Source organism: Bos indicus, chromosome 5 (assembly GCF_029378745.1).
Source record: "Bos indicus isolate NIAB-ARS_2022 breed Sahiwal x Tharparkar chromosome 5, NIAB-ARS_B.indTharparkar_mat_pri_1.0, whole genome shotgun sequence".
Taxonomy (NCBI): domain Eukaryota; kingdom Metazoa; phylum Chordata; class Mammalia; order Artiodactyla; family Bovidae; genus Bos; species Bos indicus.
Genome location: NC_091764.1, coordinates 42,861,003 through 42,883,112, shown reverse-complemented (window position 1 = coordinate 42,883,112; position 22,110 = coordinate 42,861,003). Strand labels below are relative to the sequence as shown.

The 22,110-nt window shown below is 38.0% G+C and overlaps 1 protein-coding gene across 4 annotated transcripts in view; it reads right to left on the bottom strand.

Annotated features, from left to right (window-relative positions):
- Window positions 1-22,110, bottom strand: part of PTPRR (protein tyrosine phosphatase receptor type R) — a 274,630-nt gene that overhangs the window by 129,322 nt on the left and 123,198 nt on the right. The window contains exon 1 of one of the 4 annotated variants that reach the window (XM_070789284.1): window positions 10,980-12,272. The exons of the other annotated variants lie outside the window; for them this stretch is intronic. The gene's annotated coding sequence lies outside the window, so the exon portion shown is untranslated. Of the gene's footprint in view, window positions 1-10,979; window positions 12,273-22,110 lie in introns of those variants that run through there. 4 annotated transcript variants of the gene reach the window in all.

Here is a 22,110-nt window from a genome sequence, read left to right as displayed (position 1 = left end):
TATATATTGTCATTAAATATAATATTTTGAGTCTCACCTAATAATTTCTTACTATAGTTTAGCTGATCCTTTTGACTTTTATTATTTTAATAGATCTAAATGGCACCCCACTCCAGTACTCTTGTCTGGAAAATCCCATGGATGGAGGAGCCTGGTAGGCTGCAGTCCATGGGGTCGCAAAGAGTCAGACACGACTGAGCGACTTCACTTTCACTTTTCACTTTCCTGCATTGGAGAAGGAAATGGCAACCCACTCCAGTGTTCTTGCCTGGAGAATCCCAGGAACAAGGGAGCCTGGTGGGCTGCCGTCTATGGGGTTGCATAGAGTTGGACACGACTGAAGTGGCTTAGTAGATCTAAATGTGTTTTATGTTATGCTATCTTTTAAAATTTGTTTCTATACCTCCTTAGTTTTCTGTCCTTTGTTAAGTGGTTTTTTTTTTTTTTTTCTTTTTTGGTCATTCTGAATTTTTTTTCTTCAGGTGCCTATGTTCATAATATACATATTGCATGATAATATATTTAAATCTTTATTTCTTGATTTGAAAACTTCAACAAATATTTATTAATTGCTGCTATGAAAAGTGAGGAAATGTACATCTCTTCCCATCAATTATCATTTTCCAGTTTTCATAATTACATTATTATTTTTGTATTGTTATATTTGATGATATTTATGTTTTTATGTAATAGAGACTACTCACTAAACCTATTGTTTCCTCCTGGTATCTTAGCCCATTTATATCTCGGTGGAGCCATGCAATAGTGCTCACCAATTAATGTAAATTAAAGTGAAGTGACATTTTCAGTCTGAGGCAGTCTTCTCTACCCTCTCTGTTCCCTGTCTATAAGCTGTATGGGTCCAGCATGACTCTGAAGACTGTAATAAAATTATGGAGCCATACAAAAGAAGATGCATAGGACCTGATCACTGCATGAAGCAGGGGTCCCATCCAACACTTGTTAAACAGCAACATGAGTTAAAAACAAACTTTTATTGCATTAGTGAAGTGAAGTCGCTCAGTCGTGTCCAACTCTTTGCGACCCCATGGACTGTAGCCTACCAGGCTCCTCTGTCCATGGGATTTTCCAGGCAATAGTACTGGAGTGGATTGCCATTTCCTTCTCCAGGGGATCTTCCCGACCCAGGGATCAAACCCGGGTCTTCTGCATTGTAGGCAGACGCTTTACCATCTGAGCCACCAGGGAAGCCCTTGGGATTGTTTTAGCATTATTTACACTAACGAATATATTCTGTAATTAAAAATTTTAAGGCTCTATAGTGTTAGTTACATATTCATAGTCAAGATCATTATCAGCTCTTTTTTAGAAGGGCATACCATTCCTGAATTCTTTATTTTGATGTATCTCTTATTTAGCCGTATTTCATTATCAAGTAGGTTCTTTAAAGCAGGCTTCATAAGCGCTATGTTTCCTCCCATGTTATGTGTTTGAAAATGTAGTTATGGTGCCTTTAACAATAAATTACAACTTGGCTGAATATTAACTTCTTGATTCAATCCCCATTTTTATTTCTTGCCTTTGAACTCTGCTGCTGTTATTCCAATGCCTCTTGGCATTGAAAATTGCTGTGAAAAATGCTCTGGCCTGAGGCCAGCCTGTCTTGTAGATAATTTGCTTTTCTGCCTGCAATCTCATAGTAATCTTTATTTTTTAAAGTTAAAAAGTTTCACCAGGATGTTTCTTTGATTTGATAGTTTTTGCAACATAGTATGCTCTTGATGTCTACACATCCCAGATGTCTTGTTTCAGAAGTATTTCTTCCTATTACACATCCGAATGATCTTTCTTCTAAATATTTTTTGGTTCAACTTTAAGGATACTAATTATACAATTTTATATTCTTTCTTTTTAACCACTTTATGTACTTGTTTTCTCTTACCACTTCTTTATCTTTAGTTCATCGAAAATTTCTCAGGTCTACTCTGTGTTTTTATGTTTTCAATAGAATCTAATCTAATTATTTGGTTTCTAGTGTGATTTTGATTCTGTAAAGTATGTTTTATTATTATCTTCATTTATCTTCTGAGTTCTGTCAGTGTATTCTTTGCGATGCTTCAGATAAGATATGTTCTCTCTTAACTGTTTCAGACAGGAAACGGCACAAAATTTCGTTTATAGTTTCCTAATCTTCTCTATCCATTTTTAAATCTATTTTTTCCCAAAGAGCTCAGCTTCCTTTCTTTTTTAACATCCTCCAATGACTTTCTATTACATTTAGAATTAAATTCAATTACATGGCTTACCAGGCTTTACTTTATTTGGCTCCCGTTCCTTCTAAATTTCATCTCATATCTCTCCCTCAAGTCACTCCACCCTTTTTTCCAGCTCCTCAACAAGCTGTGCTCATTCCCGCATCATGGCCATGGCATCTGCCTGCCCACTGGATAGTCATTCAACAGCACTATATGGTGGGTCCTTCTGATCTTTCTGCTCTCAGTTAAGTGTCGTCTCCTCAGAGGGGTTGTCCCACCTGGCCAATCCCTATCACATCACCTTGCTTTATTTTCCGGATAGCATTCCTCACTATCTTGTAGTTTCTTGCTTCTTTTTTTGTTTGTTTGTTTGCTTATTATATACCTCCCTTCACTAAAATGAGCCTGGAGGAGGCATGGCAACCCACTCCAGTGATCTTGCCTGGAGAATCCCATGAACAGAGGAGCTTGGCGGGCTGCCGTCCATAAAGTCACAGAGTCGGACATGAGTGAAGCGACCTAGTATGCATGCATTCACTAAAACGTGAGCACCGCCCTCGTGGAAACTTGCCTTTCTGGTTCTCTGTTATATCCTCAGGACCTGGAATAGTGCCTGGCACTTGGTAGGTGTTTAATAACTCTTTGTGAAGTGAAGGAATATGTAACTCATCACACTCAACATTGTGTAGTTACTATGCTTGGCCCATGAGTAGTACTCACTTGAAAGTTATGGGTCCACTTAGACACTCATTTCTTTCACTGGATATGCACCACAGCACTACACAAAGCAAGGGTTGGTTGAATCCAAGGATGCAGAACCTCAGGTATGGAGGGCCGACTGTAAAGTTACATTTGGATTTGCAACTGAAGACTGGGGTCGGTTCAGCTAATCTTCACATTGTTCAAAGGTTGAAAACTGTAATTGGGTGGGGCTTCAATGTCGGGGCTTCCCAGGTGGTGCTAGTGGTAAAGAACCCACCTGCCCAAACAGGAGACATTAGAGACAGAATCGATTCCCGGATCGGTAAGATCCCCTGGAGTAGGAAATGGCAACCCACTCCAGTAGTCTTGCCTGGAGAATCCCATGGAGAGCAGAGCCTGGTGGGCTTTGATTTTCACGTGCACACGCGCACAAGCACACACGCACACACACACACACATACACACACGCACACACACTTTGACTACTGCACCATTCAGGAGGGGGAAGAATCAGTTTATTTCATCTAACCAATTCTTTGAAACTTGTTTCTAATGCACAAAATCAATATCAGCTTCCTGAGTTGTGTGTTATACTGTTTGTAAACAGCACTTAATCAGTGTGTATATTTCTTGTGACTAATTTGAAGAGTTTTAAATTTTATCTTTCTAATTATAAAAACTAAATATGCTCATGATAGGAGATTAGAAACTTAAAAGAACTAGGAAAAAGAAATAAATATTATTCATAATAGTTTATTCCATCACCCTGAAATAAAGCTTGTGGTGTTTTAGTGTTAGCTTTTTTCTAACATGTAGGTAATATAATTTAATATGCACATATATCATATATATATGTGCATATCTAATATATAATCTAATATATATTATATATCTAATATATATTATATATCTAATATATAATCATACAAATATGTATCCATTTTAACGTGATGCTATAACTGCCATGTCTCTATGCCTTTTCTCTTCCCATAATGTTAGGAGGAAACACTATTCCCCAACCCTGATGTTTTATTCTGTATGGTGGCATCTCAAATATATAATATTCCTGGTTCCTCCCCTCCTCAATCTCCCCAGGGGAGGGTAAGTGATATGTAATTGGTGCACTTGGAATGAGACACTGGGGCATATGTAGCTCTGTACTTCCTTTTGGGGTCTGCTTACCTGTAAATACAACCTGGTATACTCTTTGCAAATAGTAAAGTGAGTTGGGAAGACTCTGTCCCTTCCAGAGGCCCCAGTTGCCCAGTACTCTTGTGGCTGGTGGGTGAATCTGCTACAGAAGGAGAGGCAGGCAGGGAAGTATACTGTCATGCTCCTAAGTCACAGTCCAGCAGCTCCATCAGCAATAAAGTTACATTTTGTATCTTCACAGGTCTGTTTCCTCTGTCTTCCTCAGGCAGGAGAAGGGAGATGCTATTTCTTGTCCCCCTCAAACACCAATACATGGTGCACCAAAGCTAGACATTACATTGCACCCCGTTGCCCACACCCACAAAAGGCAAAAAGGCTCAACCACTGTTTTTGTTAGTTGGCCTTGATTTCAGCATGGATATTTACAGGGGTGGCAGGGTTCAAGAAAAATCAAGTATATGGTGCTGTGGAGTCAAGAGCAGTTTGTGAAAGAGGTTTGTCAATACTGCTGGATGCTGCTGAAGGTTAAGAAAAATGCAGACCAAGGAAAGGTTCTTGGATTTGTTGATGAGAAATAATTGGTGACCTTCAAGTAATGAATCTCAAAATGTGGTCCACGGTCCATTGGGAGGCCAAGTGAATCCTCACTGGAACTTACTTGAAAGTGCGGGACCACTGGGGTACAATCCCACAGACTTTCTTTTGTCCTAGGTATCTGTGTTCAGTTGCTCCGTTATGTCCAACTCTTTGCAATTCTTTGGACTATAGCCCACCGGGCTCCTCTGTCCATGGGCTCTTCAGGCAAGAATACTGGAGTGGGTTGCCATTTTCTCCTTCAGGGGATCTTCCCAACTCAGGGATAGAACCCGAGTCTCTTGCATCTCCTGAATTGCAGGCAGATTCTTTACTGCTGAGCCATCAGGGAAGCCCTCTTTTGTTCTAAAGCGTCCCTTAATGAGTTTTTAAGGGTTAGTACAATTTGATACTCATAAACTAAATTTAGTGTGTTATGAGTGTATATTGAGACTTTGGTAGGGAAGCTGGGGTGTTAAGATGTGATTGGATACTGAAAAAAACAGGCAAAACACCAAGGCCAGTTTTTTTATGAGAACAAAGAAGACAAGATGGTAAATAGAAAAATCTTTTCCCTTCAGGTGGTAAGAATTTTGACCTTTATACTACAGCAATCATGCATCATGTGACTTAATCTTTCTTTTTAAGATCTCTACACTGTGATGAGCTACCTCTTTTAACACATGACATGCCAATGCTACTTTTAGGCAGAGTAATGTTTTGTGAGATTTTGAAAACAATTACAGTGCCAGCTTCATGAGTTTCTCACATCCTAGACTCTGTTAGAGCTATGGGCTGCTAAAACAACTGATTAGCTAATTAGTTAAAGCAATTCATGAAGGAGCTAAATGAAAATTGGTAGAGAGTGAGAAAATGTATCTAAATTCTTATTTAGAAAGGAAAGACCTTGTGGACCAGGGAGATATTCAAGAGCTTCTCGAATTACGTTCTCACACATTTAAAAGCTCTGGAGTACTCGGTTTTCTAATAGCTAGAGAGAATGAATATGACTTAAAATAATTGTGAGTTTGGAAGTTGCACACAGGTAAGCAAATACCAAATAAGAAAACTTTGCCACAGTATAATATAATAGTTAAGAGCATGGTTAGTAAGACAGACTTTGATATATCCTGGGCTGAGTGACCTTGGTCAAATTACTAACTCTCTCTGAGCCTCAGTTTCCTCATCTGTCAAATCGATTGTTAATGGCATACTTTTCACAGGGCTTTTGAAGATCACCTGTTATCAAACATAAAACAGCTAAAACTGATAGATAAAATGTGCTCCATAAACTTTGCTTAAAAATATGGATTGACTGTACATCAATGTTGAAAACAACGAAGTGATCTACTCTGGATACTCAGCACATGGATGAGGAGCAAATCTGTTGACTAAATGAAGTTCTTCTACTTATTTCCTGGAACAGTAATAATATTAACATACTAAGAAGTGGCCTGATTGGATTTCCAGTGCTTACATTTACTGATTTAACAATCAAAGGACTTTGGCCAAAACTCAATTAGGAAATCTAGGTCAGAGGAAAAAGCAATGGTCAAATAATTTGGTTTTGCAAAAGTGACATAATTTTGGAAGAATACATGCATGAGGTTTAAGGTTAAAATAGCACATTTTAAGAAGGGTTCTTTGATTTCAGAATCACTACTTTCATTCGCTCCCTACTCCACTCTAACCATGGTTGTGTGAACCATCAACTCAGATCCAAATTGTATAAAAGACTCCTTATAGCTACTGAATCAAATTCATATTCATGATCCTTTTCTTGTTTCTCTCTCTACTACTACAAATTAAATATTAATATTGAAACAGTCGAATCTAGTGATTTAGATTGGAATCTCTATCCTACTCATTTGAAAAGCTTTTTACAACCAATTTTTTCTTCATTTCATTAATCACCTTTTTCTATTTTAATATTATCTCTTACTTAGTGTTCCTTTTCACATCCTCTAATAAAATTCTTGTAAAAAAATCTTTTCTTTTGCCTTTAAAGACTCTTCTATTGGAATTTCCCTGATTGTCCAGTGGTTAAGACTCTGAGTTTCACTGAAGGGGGCGCAGGTTCAATTACTCATTGGGGAACTAAGATCCTTCATTTCATATTCCTTGTGGCCAAAAGAAAAAAAAAAGCCTCCTATAATTTAGCAATAAAGTTAAGAATTTTTTTTTTACATTTTGTTTTATTTTTAAACTTTACATAATTGTATTAGTTTTGCCAAATATCAAAATGAATCTGCCACAGGTATACATGTGTTCCCCATCCTGAACCCTCCAGAATTTTAATACATTGTTCTTAAAACTTTAAATTCTATTTAATTTGGAGGAAGCCCCAATCTTTATAATAAGCTATTTTAAAAAATCATGAAATGGTGAAGGTCTTGACTTTTTTGAGTCAATGGAGGAGATGAGGCTTCCAAAAATCACAAAATAACACTTCATATACTTTTATGATACTATCATTCCTATACTTTGTGACTTGGTGTCTGTTTAGACTTAGAAAAAAAAAATTTTTTTTTGTCATTCAGCAAATTCTTAACAATATTTTTTTGTAGTTGTTGTTGTGGTCAGGTTTATGACCTATTTCTTTTTTTAAAAATTTTATTTTATTTTTAAACTTTACAAATTGTATTAGTTTTGCCAAATATCAAAATGAATCCACCACACGTATACAATGTGTTCCCCATCCTGAACCCTCCTCCCTCCTCCCTCCCCATACCATCCCTCTGGGTCGTCCCAGTGCACTAGCCCCAAGCATCCAGTATCGTGCATCGAACCTGGACTGGCAACTTGTTTCATACATGATATTATACATGTTTCAATGCCATTCTCCCAAATCTTCCCACCCTCTCCCTCTGCAACAGAGTCCATAAGACTGTTCTATACATCAGTGTCTCTTTTGCTGTCTCGTAAAGTCACAGACACATCTATGGGTAAGATAGAAGAAAATACAGTTTTAACACAAAGTTCTTTGGAGACAGGAGAAAAATCACGATTTATCCACAAATAGATATTACTCTGAGTACAGTAAACAAATATAATAGCAAGTTACTTGCTTTTAACAGAATTTTCAAGTCTCATTATTATATGCTCCAGTCAACAGAAATTTCCATATTCAACTCCCCTGATAATGTTTTCTACCTTGTACTGATTATTATTTCTTCTCCATTATTCTTATTCCTGTGTTGTCTTTCAATCTCCCCTCTGTTGTTACTTCTTCTCCCTGTCCTTCAGCATCTCTTATGCTACAGGCAGGCACAGTAACCAAAAGCTTGAATGGAAAATGGCTAGAATCAAGGCCAGGCAGAAACTCTACAGACAAAAGCCCAATGCTCAGACGAATGTTGCCTGAAAAATGAGGTCAGACTAATTCAGGTTTCTACATTCAACCCCGTCAGGATGAACTCTAATCATCACAGCCATGACCGCTCCATTCACGCAGCTTTTCTGAAAAGACGGAGGAGACATCTGACCACTGAATGCAGTAAGAATTGTGATCAGGCTGATTTCTAAGTGGCATTTAGGGATGCTTGGAAATAGACATTCCAGGCAAAGTAATAATCCTTTAACTCCTCAAGCACTTTGCTTCCCAGTCAGAAAGTGATGCTTCCCAAGCCATCAAGCATATAAATATTATCTTAAAAAATGAAGAAACTATCAATCGTTATAGACCCCGGGTGCTTTATCCATCTGTGGGTTAAATAGGGAGACTGTCCCCTTTTATTTTTATGGGCTTATGTGCAATCAACAGGAATATATTCTTTGGGGACTTTTGACTTTTTTCACACGTGAAATCTTGAGCTGTGAGTGGCAGGGAGGACCACACAGGCTCTGAAATATCAGTCTGATCAACAGGGTGGTTTGTGGTCTAACATCCCTGGAAGGATGTTATAAATTTACTTTTATTTCCATTCCCTCCATGAAGTAGTTTATGTTTCACTTCAATGACTGTAACAGGATTCTGTTTTTCACTATTCTGGTGAACCACCCAATTTCCCAAGAAGTATGGTAAAATAAAGCGAGGTTTATTGGCATGTGTTCTGGGATGCAAATAAAAAATCTATGATTTAGTGTTCTTTCAAAACTTTTATTCTCGGGAATCTTGATTTTTCTGACACAGTGGGAAGTAATAATTTTCTGCATAACTAAAAATGAATAAAGAGAGAAGGTGGAATAAGTTTTACTCAGTGTTCTTGTGGTTTTTTTATCATCTGTGGAAGGAGATGGCAAAATAATAAGCATATAATTTCCCACAATGTGTTATTTTGGTGATTAGAATGCTGAGAATCATCTCATTTCTGGAAAATAAAGGTTCTGAGTGATGTTGTCTGCAGCATAACTTTAATGCACAGCATGACTGTGCCAATTTCATCCTGTTATTACTTCTCAATCTTCTTAGTGATACTCCTTTTTTTTTCCTTTAAGCATAATTGGGGTCATGATATTTATTAGGATTGCTATATCTCTGAACTAATTATTAAATTGCTAGATAGAAGTACATGGATTGTTCAGAAAAACAAAGGAAACTATATATATCTTATTCCTCCTTGTTACAGCTAAATATAGAAACGGCTGATTTCTATATTTCATACAACACAATCTAGCATCAATTATCAACTGGATAATTCACGCTAGCAATTTAAAATATAAATTTAGGACTGTGGAAGCTGTAGGGAACAATATTTTGGTGTGCAGAATTAAGAAGCCATGTCTCCTTTAAAGCTTTAATTTCTATTAAATGGCAGATTTAAACATGTTATCCTCCTCATATTAAAAGACATTAAAAGAAAATCACTAAAAACTTTTATTTCTCTTTAATCTAAAATCTTGCTGCTAAACCCTAAATCCTTCTTTGAAATGATTGCCAAACCATCGTTTGGCATTATAATCTCCTCATGTTTCACGCTAGAAACATACTTTAAAAAAATCTGACAGCCCTATATTTTGTGGCAAATAAAGGTTGATTTCTTGAATCAAATGATATATTTGGGGCATCTTGATGATTGTTTTCTGCAACATTGAATCAGACAGGAAGTTAATCCAATTTTATGATTAAGATGGATGGAAACACCAGATGTACTGTTTTCTGACATTGTTATTCATCATCACAGACCACAGATAAATCAGAATAATCCATAATTTTGTACCAACACCAAAATCACTCTATTATCTTTAAACATTCAACATAAATTCTTATTTTTAATCCTTGTACACCCAGAACTTTGTACAATGCTTAGAATACAATGGGAACGTGATACATATTTTTTTGAAATAAACTTAAGTGAACTAAATATTTTGTGAGTCTTTTCACCTGAGGATAGCACTTTCTGTACAGATTAGCTAATGAATTCATACATAATTTTTAATGAGAGCCCTAATTCTTATGAGGACAGCCCGGCTTTCATAATAAGGTTCTTGGTTTACTGGTAGAAAACAACAAAGCTGAGGTCCCGGTTGGGAATTAGACAGAGGATATCTCCTGTCACCAACTGTCGTTTATTGGTCTCCCACATCCGATTACAATGGAAGATACTGACTAGTCTTTTCGTGAAGTCTGCACACAAAGGCAGGGTCCCCAGAATGCAGTATGATAACGTGTCTAGATTTAGTGACTAAACCCACTGTAAGCTCGCCTTTCCTTTTCTAGTTACCATAAATGCAAGGGGTCATCTTTTTCCCCAGTGTGGGAACTACCCCAAGCAAAACCAAGGAAATAGCTGCCCCACTCAATACCTTTTATGAAAATTTTCCAAGTGGATGTATTTGTAATTCCATTCTTTTTATTATAGACACAATATTTTGGGGGAAACACACATCTTTATTTTCTATATCACTTCATATAAAGAAAATATGTATTTCCCATAGAATATTTTCTAAAACTGGGGAAAAGGCTTTTAGCTTAATAATTTTTTTAACTTTTTATTTGATATTTAACAACATTGTGAGTTTCAGGTGGACACCAAAGGGACTCAGCCATACATATACATGTATCCATTCTCCCCCAAATTCTCCTCCCATCCAGGCTGCCACACAACACTGAGCAGAGTTCCCTGTGCTATACAGTAGGTCCTTGTTGGTCTGGATACAAATTTTTTATAAGAAACTTCTTGTAATGGTGGTAAGGTATTTACTGTTGAGAGATATTGAATAATTGCATAGGATTTTCTTTTAATTTCAAACTTTGAGGCTAAAGCTATTTCCCTAGGTATCACAAAGATTCTCTGCTGACTCACTCATATGCATGCACAAGAACAGCTACAGACAGAAATCTCAATATTCAACCTCTTAACCTAGCACTCTTAGTGTCACGAAAGATTCTCTTACCTGTTTGGAAATCGGCCTGATGCTGTGTTAAGTTCGGTTTCCATTTGTACTCCTCTTTGTGTTATTTCCTCACCTCGGAGAGCCGGACTAATCACAAAGCTTTCTAACCTGGTGTACTGAGAGGAAGCCCCATTTAGTCACCTGGAGGTAACTGCCTGGCGCTATTTCGAGACATTGCAGATCCCAGGCCTACTGTAGCAGCCTGTACATTCCCAAGAGATACCTCAGGTGCTTTCTGTTTCAACAGTTTATAAGAATGAAATGCATAGGGATTTTTTTTTCATGACCCTTAGCAAAACTATAATATGAGAACTCTACGGACTACAGACAAGCTATATGAAGGTTTTTATTTTTTTCTGCCCTTAAAAATATATATATGTTCACAAGGTATTTTCATGAGAAAGTTCTTCTAAAAGTTCCACTGTTTTCTGTAAAATTTCCTACTTGTGTGAGGGACTTCATAGATATCTCATTTCAGCTCTCACCAGGACTTAGAGACCAGGCATTGTTATTAATCTTTTAATTGATAGGGAAATTAAAGTGATTTAAAAAAAAAACCAAGTAATGAATGTGGTGTTCAAATACAGGTTGGTCTGATTCCATAACTGATTATTTTTTCCCATTATACCACATGCAGACCTTTATGCAGAGGGATATCAGATAAATGATTGTTTTTATTATTATAAGTGAAATATTTGGTTTAAAAAATAGGAGGGAATGAAGATAATTTTAAGGTATGATCTCTGTCTTTAAGAAGCTAACAGTTTGTTAGAAAAAATGCTGTTGCAACAGTATGGGGATTCCATGAGCTATGGCCACAAGATAATGCAAGCAAGATTGAAATAAATCTTAACCATTTATACATTATGAGTAGAACAGGAAATTGATTTTTTAAAGCAATGGGGCACCATCAGGGTTCTTAAAAATGCTCATGATCTTTGATCCAGTAATTCCCTCCCTGCATATTTATCTTAAGGAAATGATTTCCATGAATAAAAAAGAAACAGACACAAAGATTTTCTTTGCAGTATGTGTGTGTGTGCCCTCAGTTGTGTTTAACTCTTTGCAACCCCATGGAGTAGGGCCCTCAGGCTCCTCTGTCCGTGGGATTTTCCAGGCAAGAATAATGGAATGGGTTGCCATTTTCTGCTTCAGGGGATCTTTGCAACCCAGAGAGTGAACCTGTGTCTCTTGGAACTCCTGCATTGCAGGCAGATACTTTATTGCTGAGCCACCGGCGAAGCCCTCTTTGCAGTATTATAGTAAAAAATCAGAAGCAACTTAAATGAACACTTCAAAAGGATAAATATATTATGGTACCTCGATGGGAGGTAATTATTGCATAATTCTCTTTCTAGTTTCTGCATCATTAGCTCACCCTCTTTTGTGTCTTTCTAATTTGTCTTCATGGGGTTCTCGAGGCAAGAATACTGAAGTGGTTTGCCATTCCCTTCTCCAGTGGACCACATTCTGTCAGACCTCTCCACCACGACCCGCCCGTCTTGGGTGGCCCCACATGGCATGGCTTAGTTTCATTTAGTTAGACAAGGCTGTGGTCCGTGTGATTAGATTGACTAGTTTTCCGTGATTATGGTTTGTGTGTCTGCCCTCTGATGCCTCTAGCAATTCATGGGGTCGCAAAGAGTTGGACACAATTGAGCGATTTTCACTATACTGTGTACCACAAACTGTCATAGTGTTGTTGGTCAACTACACTTAAAAAACAAATAAACTCATGAAAAAAGAGATTGAGTTTGCGGTTACCAGAGGTGAGGGCAGGGGGAGGGGGAATTCAATAAAGGTAGTAAAAAGGTACAAACTTCCAGTTATAAGATAATATAGGGGTGTAATATACAACATAGTAAACATAATTAACAGTGTTGTATGTTATATGCAAAAGTTAAGAGAGTAAATCTTAGTTCTCATTGCAAGGAAGACATTTTTTCCCTATTTCTTTCACTTTGTACCTATATGAAATGATGGGTGTTCACTAAACTTATGGCAAGCATTTAATGATGTATGTAAGTCAAATTATCATGTTGCACACCTTAAACTTATGCAGTGCAGTTTTTCAATTATACATCCAAAAATTTGTGAGGAAAAATAAAAACCGTCTAGAGTTCCTTCTTGATCTCCCTAATAGCAACCTTCCTCCCCTCCTCCATCCCCATCTGTTCCACCCCAGCTACCGTCTTCTACTACTCTTCCTTTTATCTTACCCTAGACATTCTTATCTCCTTGCTGATCTCCCAACACAGAGAACTCCTCCTCCGCTCACAGCTTTTGCATTGTTGTCTCACTGTTAGAAACTCTTTTCCTGAGATATATGTAGGACTCACACCCTCATTTTACTTAGGTCTCTACTCAAACACTACCTTTTCAGAGATGCTTTCCCTAAATCAGACTATTTTAAAATATCATCTTGCCTGTTACTTGTGCCTCCTTATCCTGTCTTACTTTTTATTTTGCAACACTTTTCATCATTGATATATAATACTCTCTCCCAACTAGGAAATATTAATCAAGATAGCTATTTTGCTTCCTGATTAACCATACAGTCTAGACAATGCCTAGCTTATGGCAGAAGCTCAATAAATATCTTTTGAATGAATAAAGCGGATTCATAATTTAAGATTAGATAAGCATAAATGCAAAATGTTCTTGTTGTTTAGTCATTAAGTCATGTTCAACTCCTTTGCAACCCCATGGACCCAAGGACCAGGCTCCTGTCCAAGGGATTTCACAGACAACAATACCGGAATGGGTTGCCATTTCCTTCTTCAGGAGATCTTCCTGACCCAGGGATCGAACCCGCATCTCTAGCATTGGAGGTGGATTCTTTACCATTGAGCCACCAGGGAAGCCCTAAATGCAAAGTATGTATGTTTTAGAACTACGTAAGTACGTTAAGATTTGTAAAGTGATACAAAGACATTAAAATAATTGTGAATAATGGTTTTTGAACAAAAAAGTTATAATGTTGCACTAATTCCCAAGATTTTTTAATAGGCCTTCCCTCCCCTGAACCCACTGAAATCCTTAATCCCCAAGATTTTTAAAATATAAAATCACCATGTGTAGTTGGGAAATGACATCAGTGACGGTTACAGAAAATGTAGTTGCTCTTTTTGAGAAATGACTAGCTTCAGCCACATATCTCAGAGGAAAAAAACCACAGGGATTTCAGAGTTAATATCATTCATGTACATTTGAACATTATCTCGTATTCAGCACAGCACACCAGATAAGTACAGCAATTCAGAGTTAGAGGGTCTGAATCTGAAGCATAGCTCTTCCACTTAATAACCAGAAGACTTTGCTGTAGTGACTTAACTACTATCAAGGTCAGTACTTTTAAGACTATTTTTCAGAGCAGCTTTAGGTTCATAGCAAAATTGGGGTGAAGATTTTCCATATATCTCCTACTCCCACACACATCCCTAGCTTCCCCAATTAAAAACATTTCTCCCCCAAACTTGAACCCCAGAATAGTACACTGATTGTCAACTGATAAACCTACATTGACCACATCAGTTCAGTTCAGTTCAGTCGCTCAGCTGTGTCTGACTCTTTGAGACCCCATGGACTGCAGCACGCCAGGCTTCCCTGTCCATTACCAACTCCTGGAGCTTGCTCAAACTCATTTCCATAGAGCTGGTGATACCATCCAACCATCTCATCCTCTGTCTTCCCCTTCTTCCCCTTCTCCTCCAGCCTTCAATCTTTCACAGGATCAGGGTCTTTTCCAATGAGTCGGTTCTTCCCATCAAGTGGCCAAAGTATTGGAGTTTCAGCTTCAGCATCAGTCTTTCCAGTGAATATTCAGGACTGATTTCCTTTAGGATTGACTGGTTGGATCTCCTAGCAGTCCAAGGGACTCTCAAGAATCTTCTCCAACACAACAGTTCAAAAGTATCAATTTTTTGTGGCTCAGCTTTCTTTATAGTCCAACTCTCGCATCCATACATGACTACTGGAAAAACCACAGCTTTGACTAGATGGACCTTTGTTGGCAAAGTAATATCCCTGCTTTTAAATATGCTGTCTAGTTTGATCATACCTTTTCTTCCAAGGAACAAGCGTCTTTTAATTTCATGGCTGCAGTCACCATCTGAAATGATTTTGGAGTCCCCCTAAAATAAAGTCTGTTACTGTTTCCATTGTTTCCGCATCTATTTGCCATGAAGTGATGGAACCAGATGCCATGATCTTAGTTTTCTGAATGTTGAGTTTTATGCCAACTTTTTCACTCTCCTCTTTCACTTTCATCAAGAGGCTCTTTAGTTCTTCTTCACTTTCTGCCATAAGGGTGGTGTCACCTGTGTATTTGAGATTATTGATATTTCTCCTGGTAATCTTGATTCCAGCTTGTGCTTCATCCAGACTGGCATTTTGCATGATGTACTCTGCATGTAAGTTAAATAAGCAGGGTGATAAATACAGCCTTGATGTACTTTGGAACCAGTCTGTTGTTCCACGTCCAGTTTTAACTGTTGCTTCGTGACCTGTATACAGATTTCTCAGGAGGCAGGTCAGTCAGGTCATTGACACATCACTATCATCTAAAGTCCATAGTTTACATTAGGGTTCATTCTTGGTGTTGTACATTCTATGAGTTTTGACAAATGAATAATGACATGAAATCACTATTATAGTATCACAGAGTATTTTTCCTGCTATAAAAATCCTCTGTTCTTCATCCATTCATCCTTATCATATTCCTAACCACTGATCTTTTTACTGTCTCCATATTTTTCCTTTTCCAGAATCTCATATAATTAGAATCATAGTCTGTAGCCTTTTCAGATTGGCTTATTTCATTTAGTAATATGAATTTAAATTTCCTCCATGTCTCTTCGTGACTTGCTGGTTTATTTCCTTTTAGCACTGTGCTGTGTGTGTGTGCTTAGTCGCTCAGTTGTGTCTGACTCTTTGTGACCCCATGGAGGCTGCTCTGTCCATGAGGATTCTCCAGGCAAGAACACTGGAATGGGTTCCATGCCCTCCTTCAGGGGATCTTCCCAACCCAGGGATTGATACCAGATCTCCCAAATTGCAGGCTCATTCTTTACCATCTGAGCTACCAGGGAGGCCCAAGAATACTAGAGTGGGTAGCCTATCGCTTCTCTAGGGGATCTTCCCGATCCAGGAATCGAACCAGGGTCTCCTGCATTGCCGGCAATTATATTTAGGGGAGGCTTAAATGGTATTTAATTGTCTGGATGTACCAAATTTCATTTATCCATTCACCCACTGAAGGATATCTTCCAAGTTAGCTTCCAAGTTTTGGCAAATATGAATAAAGTTGCTATAAACATTCATATGCAGCGTTTTATGTTCCATGTACCCATCCTAGAGGGATGTTAAGGGGACCGATTGAGATAAAGCTTCTATGATTATCATGTTGTCTGGAACCCAGTAGGCATTCAATAAATATTACTATTAATTACTTTGCTATTTTTAAGCTGAGCAGATATTTTTGTCTTTATTTCACAGGTAAGGATACTAAAATTCAAAAAACTTAAATGATGAACAAAAAGTAGCAGAATCAGAGCTCATAGCCAGGACTTCCTCCTACTCTAACCTCAGTTGTTCTATTATTATGTCATGGGGCTGTTCTACAGGACTCAAGCAAAGGTAGATCAATTCTGCTTATGGAAAATGATGATTTGTCTCTTTGTTAACTTTCTTGCTATATCTCTTATTAAGATTATAGTTTATACTGGGTTTTATACACATACTAACTCCTCTAATATCTCACAAGATAATCACATTTCCTTACTAATGAAAGATTTAAAAGTGGAGAGATGAGGGAGGAGAGGGTGACTAATTTAACCAGATATATTGTCTTTAGATCACTTCATAGGCACCAAATGAGGATTCTGGGAGCACACATGTAATTTTAAAAATCCACATGTAATCATATTATTGAAAAATCTTTTCTAGAAGATGTTGGTCAAGGAACTTAGTTGCCAAAAATATAGAACTAACATGAGAGGAACCACAGCTTCAAATAATGATGTGTGCATCTGAGGATTCAGGAAAATCTGGCTTAATGAGAAAACTGAAGAGTTAGAAATAACTGTGTGTCTTCTTTATTTACATGAGAGCTTAAGAAGCTTCTTGGGAAAAAAAAAAACATTTAGTTGGGGAAGGGGGGTTGGGTCTCAAGAGAGGGATTTAAGGGCAATGGACTTGGGTGAAATGAAAGAGGAGGAGAGAAGAATTTAGGCAGACTTGTTCCAGAACTCTGGGGAAATTAAGCTTGAAAAAATGAAATGGTTGGATGGAATCACTGACTCAATGGACATGAGTCTGAGGAAGCTCTGGGAGATGGTGAAGGACAGGGAAGCCTGGTGTGCTGCAGTCCATGGAGTCACAAAGAGTCAGACACGACTTAGTGACTGAACAACAACAAAACAGAACATCATTTTGGGCACATACATTACCAAGGAACACACAAGCATGGTAGAAGAGAGGCAGTATAGAAATCCCCTTCCTTTGGTGTCACACAGAACAGAGCTTCAGCCCACGGAGGGCTCATGTAGCGAATCAGGTCACACGCATCCTCAGTCAAGAGACACGGGGCCTTAAGTATCAGTAGCAATCCGACAACAGCGTCCTCAGTGCAGCTATCAATGGCATCAGCATCAGTAGAGGAAGTCCCGATATAGACACAGGCAGATATCACCACTGCCAACAGCTATGGCTACTTGGAGGCCCAGGAAACCCCAGAGCAGATGACCCCAGGAGTGAGGGCAGCAGACATCTGTCCTGCATGTGTTATGCAAAACCAAAAGAACTGTACTTATGAGAAAACGTTGATGTCTTCTGGGGAGTCTCAGTAAATATGAAAGTGGGAGAACTGAAGAAATTGGAGTTAAGGTGGTAGTCAGAGTTTAGGTGTAAGGTGGGGCAAGCAGCAAGTACAATATCCGTAATCTCTGTTATCACTGTTATAATGTAGGTCTTATCACTGTGCTGGTAAGGCGAGGGCAATACAGGTTTCTTCAGACATTTTTGCTTTGCCACAAACTCCAACATGCAATTCTCTGTCACTTTTCAATTACTTCACTCTTTTTCATCATTTGGATCTCAGTTTAAGTGATATTTCCTCAGGGGTTCTTTTGTTACACTCCCCAAATATATAAATTAAATTAAACTTATTTTCCAGGCTGAAATTGTTTCTAAATATGACAACTATTATAATGAACTACTCAAAGTCTCTAGAAAGTTCAAGCAAATAATCAGTATGTTGGAATAGCTTCCAACAGAATAATAAGAGATGAGATAAATCTTTGATGATTTTCTAACAGACCACAAATGAAAATTTCACAGTAACTCCAGAATAAATTCAACTAAATTCTCATCCACTGAATGTATGAGACTAAATTCTCATTTGTGATTGGTGGTAAGTTTAGTTGCCAAGTTGTATCCAACTCTTGCAATTCCATGGACTGTAGCCTGCCAGGTTCCTCTGTCCATAGGATTCTTCAGGCAAGAATACTGGAGTGGGTAGCTGTTTCCTTCTCCAGGGGATCTTCCCAACCCAGGGATCGAACCCAGGTTTCCTGCATTGCAAGCAGATTTCTTTACCAACTGTGCTATGAGGGAAGCCTGATATTTGTGATTAACTCATCAGAATTCTTCTGACTATATTATTTTTCAATTTTGTTTTTATCATATGGTAAAAATATAGCCACATCATTTATTATCCATACACTTCATTAGAGTGTATATATAATTTGTTTGCATTATGTTAAATTAGAGAACTAAAATGAGAACCTCAAAATTTACTATTTCCTTTACTCCGAATGCACTGACAAAGTATCATGATTTATTAACATCAAAAGAATCATTCCTAATATAAAAAGAAAACAAAAATCTGAAGTACTAAATGTATCTTATTTGATGTGCTTTCTTTATAGTGTTGTTTTTGACTACTGCTGGTTGCCATGTATTTTGAGGATGGCAACTGCTAAACAACAAATATCCAAAAATATTTTATTGAGTCCTGTATTTCAAAATGTGTTTAGAAAAATTGTAATTACAAATGATCTGTCTTCTAGTTCATCTGAACATCCCGACATAGGCACAATAAAAATATGTTTATTTGAACCTCATCAGAGTATACAGATTTTTTTATGACAGTTTTCTTAGGCTTGTGAAAAACATTGACTCTGTGACTATGAATTAGATCTTATGAAGTGCCAATTTGTACCTCCAAAGTAAAAATGGTTATGTGATTTATGAATATGTTTTTGTTCAATATGATCTGTAATTTTATCAGTGCTGAAGACAATCATGAAAACTAAGGGAAACTGCATGCAGAACAACAAATTTGTTAGGCTCTTGCCACGCATCTGGAAATGAATTACTGAGGTAGAACACACCTCTTGCATTTGAGAATTCACATTGTTAGGGGATCATACTAGGCACTAAGTACACTAAGAACTAAAGTAGCTAAACACTACATAGGCTGAGTCTCCACTTTTAAAAATTTTAGTTTAATTCTTAAAATTTTTGGCTAAGTTGTCTAACCTGAATCATAAAGAACATATTATAAAATAAGCAATAACTGATGAAGGACTATGAACGTGTCATGTCCTCTTTGCTTTCTTTCTCTCCACTTTGTCTTTGCGTCTGCTGCCCATTTGGTTTCCCAGTCTTAGGGCGGATGTTTACTTGGTTCACTCAGTAAGTATTTACTGAACCTCTAACATATGCCAAGCACTGGATACGCTGGACATCCGATGGTCACTAAGGCTCCATCTCCACCCCCCGCAGTCCTTTCCTGCTCCAAAGGCAAATCCCTCCACTTATGCTCTCATCCCCTGCTGTGTTCTTGAGAATTTTTTTCCTCTTCCATCTTCTGCATTATCAGTTCCTTTCTCAGTACTGGACTTTTCCTATAAACATATAAATGTGTATAAGATACATATATATAAATATGTATCCTGAAAATTAAATCTTCATAGAGTCCATATCTTTCTCTACTGCTTGTCCCATTTCTCTGTTCCCCATCACATGAAACGTTGGTTAGCCAAAAGGTTTGTTTGGGTTTTTCTATAAGATCTTATGGAAAAACCTGAACGAATCTTTCAGCCAACCCAATACTTTCAAGCAAATCTTCTGTAGTCTTTGCCCCATTATTATCTCTATTTCATTCTTCAAACACTCTCATCTAACCCTGACCCCAACAACTGAAAAAACGCAGTCTTGTTAAGATCATCAACGACCTCCACATTGTCAGGTCTAATAGACACTTATATATCCTAAGCTAATTTTCAGAAGCTTTTTGGCACAGTTGACTATTCTTTCCTTCTTGAAACTTTCTTCTCTTAGCTTCTGTGGCATCGTATTCTCTCAACTTTTCTTCAACATCAATGATTTTCCTTCTCATTTTCTTTGCTGACTTTTCTTCTGCCCAGCTTCTAAATGATGATGAACCTTAGGGTTCCTTCCTGGACACCTTCTATTTTCTATCCTACTCTTCCTTTAGGAACTATTATCTAGCCCTAGGCTTTGCACGCTCTAGATGTGCTGCTGTTGCTGCTAAGTCGCTTCAGTCATGTCCGACTCTGTGCGACCCCATAGACGGCAGCCCAACAGACTCTGCTGTCCCTGGAATTCTCCAGGCAAGAACACTGGAGTGGGTTGCCATTTCCTTCTCCAGTGCATGAAAGTGAAAAGTAAAAGTGAAGTCGCTCAGTCGTGTCTGACTCTTCGTGACCCCAGGGATTGCAGTCTACTAGGCTCCTCCATCCATGGGATTTTCCAGGCAAGAGTACTGGAGTAGTGTGCCACTGCCTTCTCCACTTGATGTGTTGACGTTTACCAAATGCCTATCTCCGGCCCAGCTCGTTACCCTGAGTTCTACAGACTCCGATATCTAACTGCTACCCAGTGTCTCCATCTGCATATCCAAAAGGAATCTGAAACGTAATATCCCGAATTTCAGATTCTGACTGTTCTTAAGCCTGTTATTCTTCGAACTTTCCCATCTTAGTAACTGGAACTACTAACCATCCAATTGCACAAGGTAACAACTTGAAGAACCTGTGAATACTTTCTTACCCACCACACACACTGTCCTCAAGATCTCTCCATTCTGTCTCCAGATACACAAGAAATCTTCCCATTTTGATCTATCTCTATTGTCAGCACCAAGTTTAAACTTCCATTATCTGTATGTTAGTACACTGACATAATATCCCTGTTCCCATTTTTGCTTCTTTCCAATTCATTCTTCACAGAACATCAGGAAAGATCTTTAAAACTCTAAATAAGATCACATCTATTCCATACAAAAATTCTTTAGGGCTTCTTTCCCATTCTTTTTAGAAGAAAGTTCCAACTTCATACCTTGGCCTACCAAGCCCTACACTGTCTTCAACTCACGTCACTAATCTCATCTTCCTCTTTTTTCAATGCGCCCACAACACTGGCATTCTCTCTGCTTTGCAAGTGTTTTTTTACTGGCTCTTCCTTCTGTTTATAATGTTGTTCTGCCAAATCTTGAAATTCTGAGTTACTCTCTTTCAGGTCTGGTTCAAGTGCCCATCTTCATGGTGGCTATTTTCATCATCTTATCTAGAGAGGCCCTTCATTCTCATCCTCAACACAGTCTCTGTGTTTCTTTCATAGGTCTTACTCTAATCTCTAATGACTACACTTATGTATTCACTTTATATATTTGTCTGAATGTTAGAAATTTGAGGAGTAAGTCAGATTGGCTGTGTTCAACCCAGTGTCCATCATAGTTCCTTGCACATAAGTAGGTACTCAACAATTTTTTTTGTTAAGCAGACAAATGGAAGCAAACAGTAGATACCAAAGAGTGAAAGGAAATAAAAAATAACAAACAGTTATCTAAAGACCTTGGTATAGAAACCATAAAAGGCTCCAAGAGCATCTTTTAAGGGCACCTAACCTTTCAAGGCAATGCCAAAGAATGCTCAAACTACTGCACAATTGCACTCATCTCACACGCTGTCTATGGGGTCGTACAGAGTTGGACATGACTGAAGCGACTTAGCAGCAGCAGCAGCACACGCTAGTAAAGTAATGCTCAAAATTCTCCAAGCCAGGCTTCAGCAATACATGAACTGTGAACTTCCAGATGTTCAAG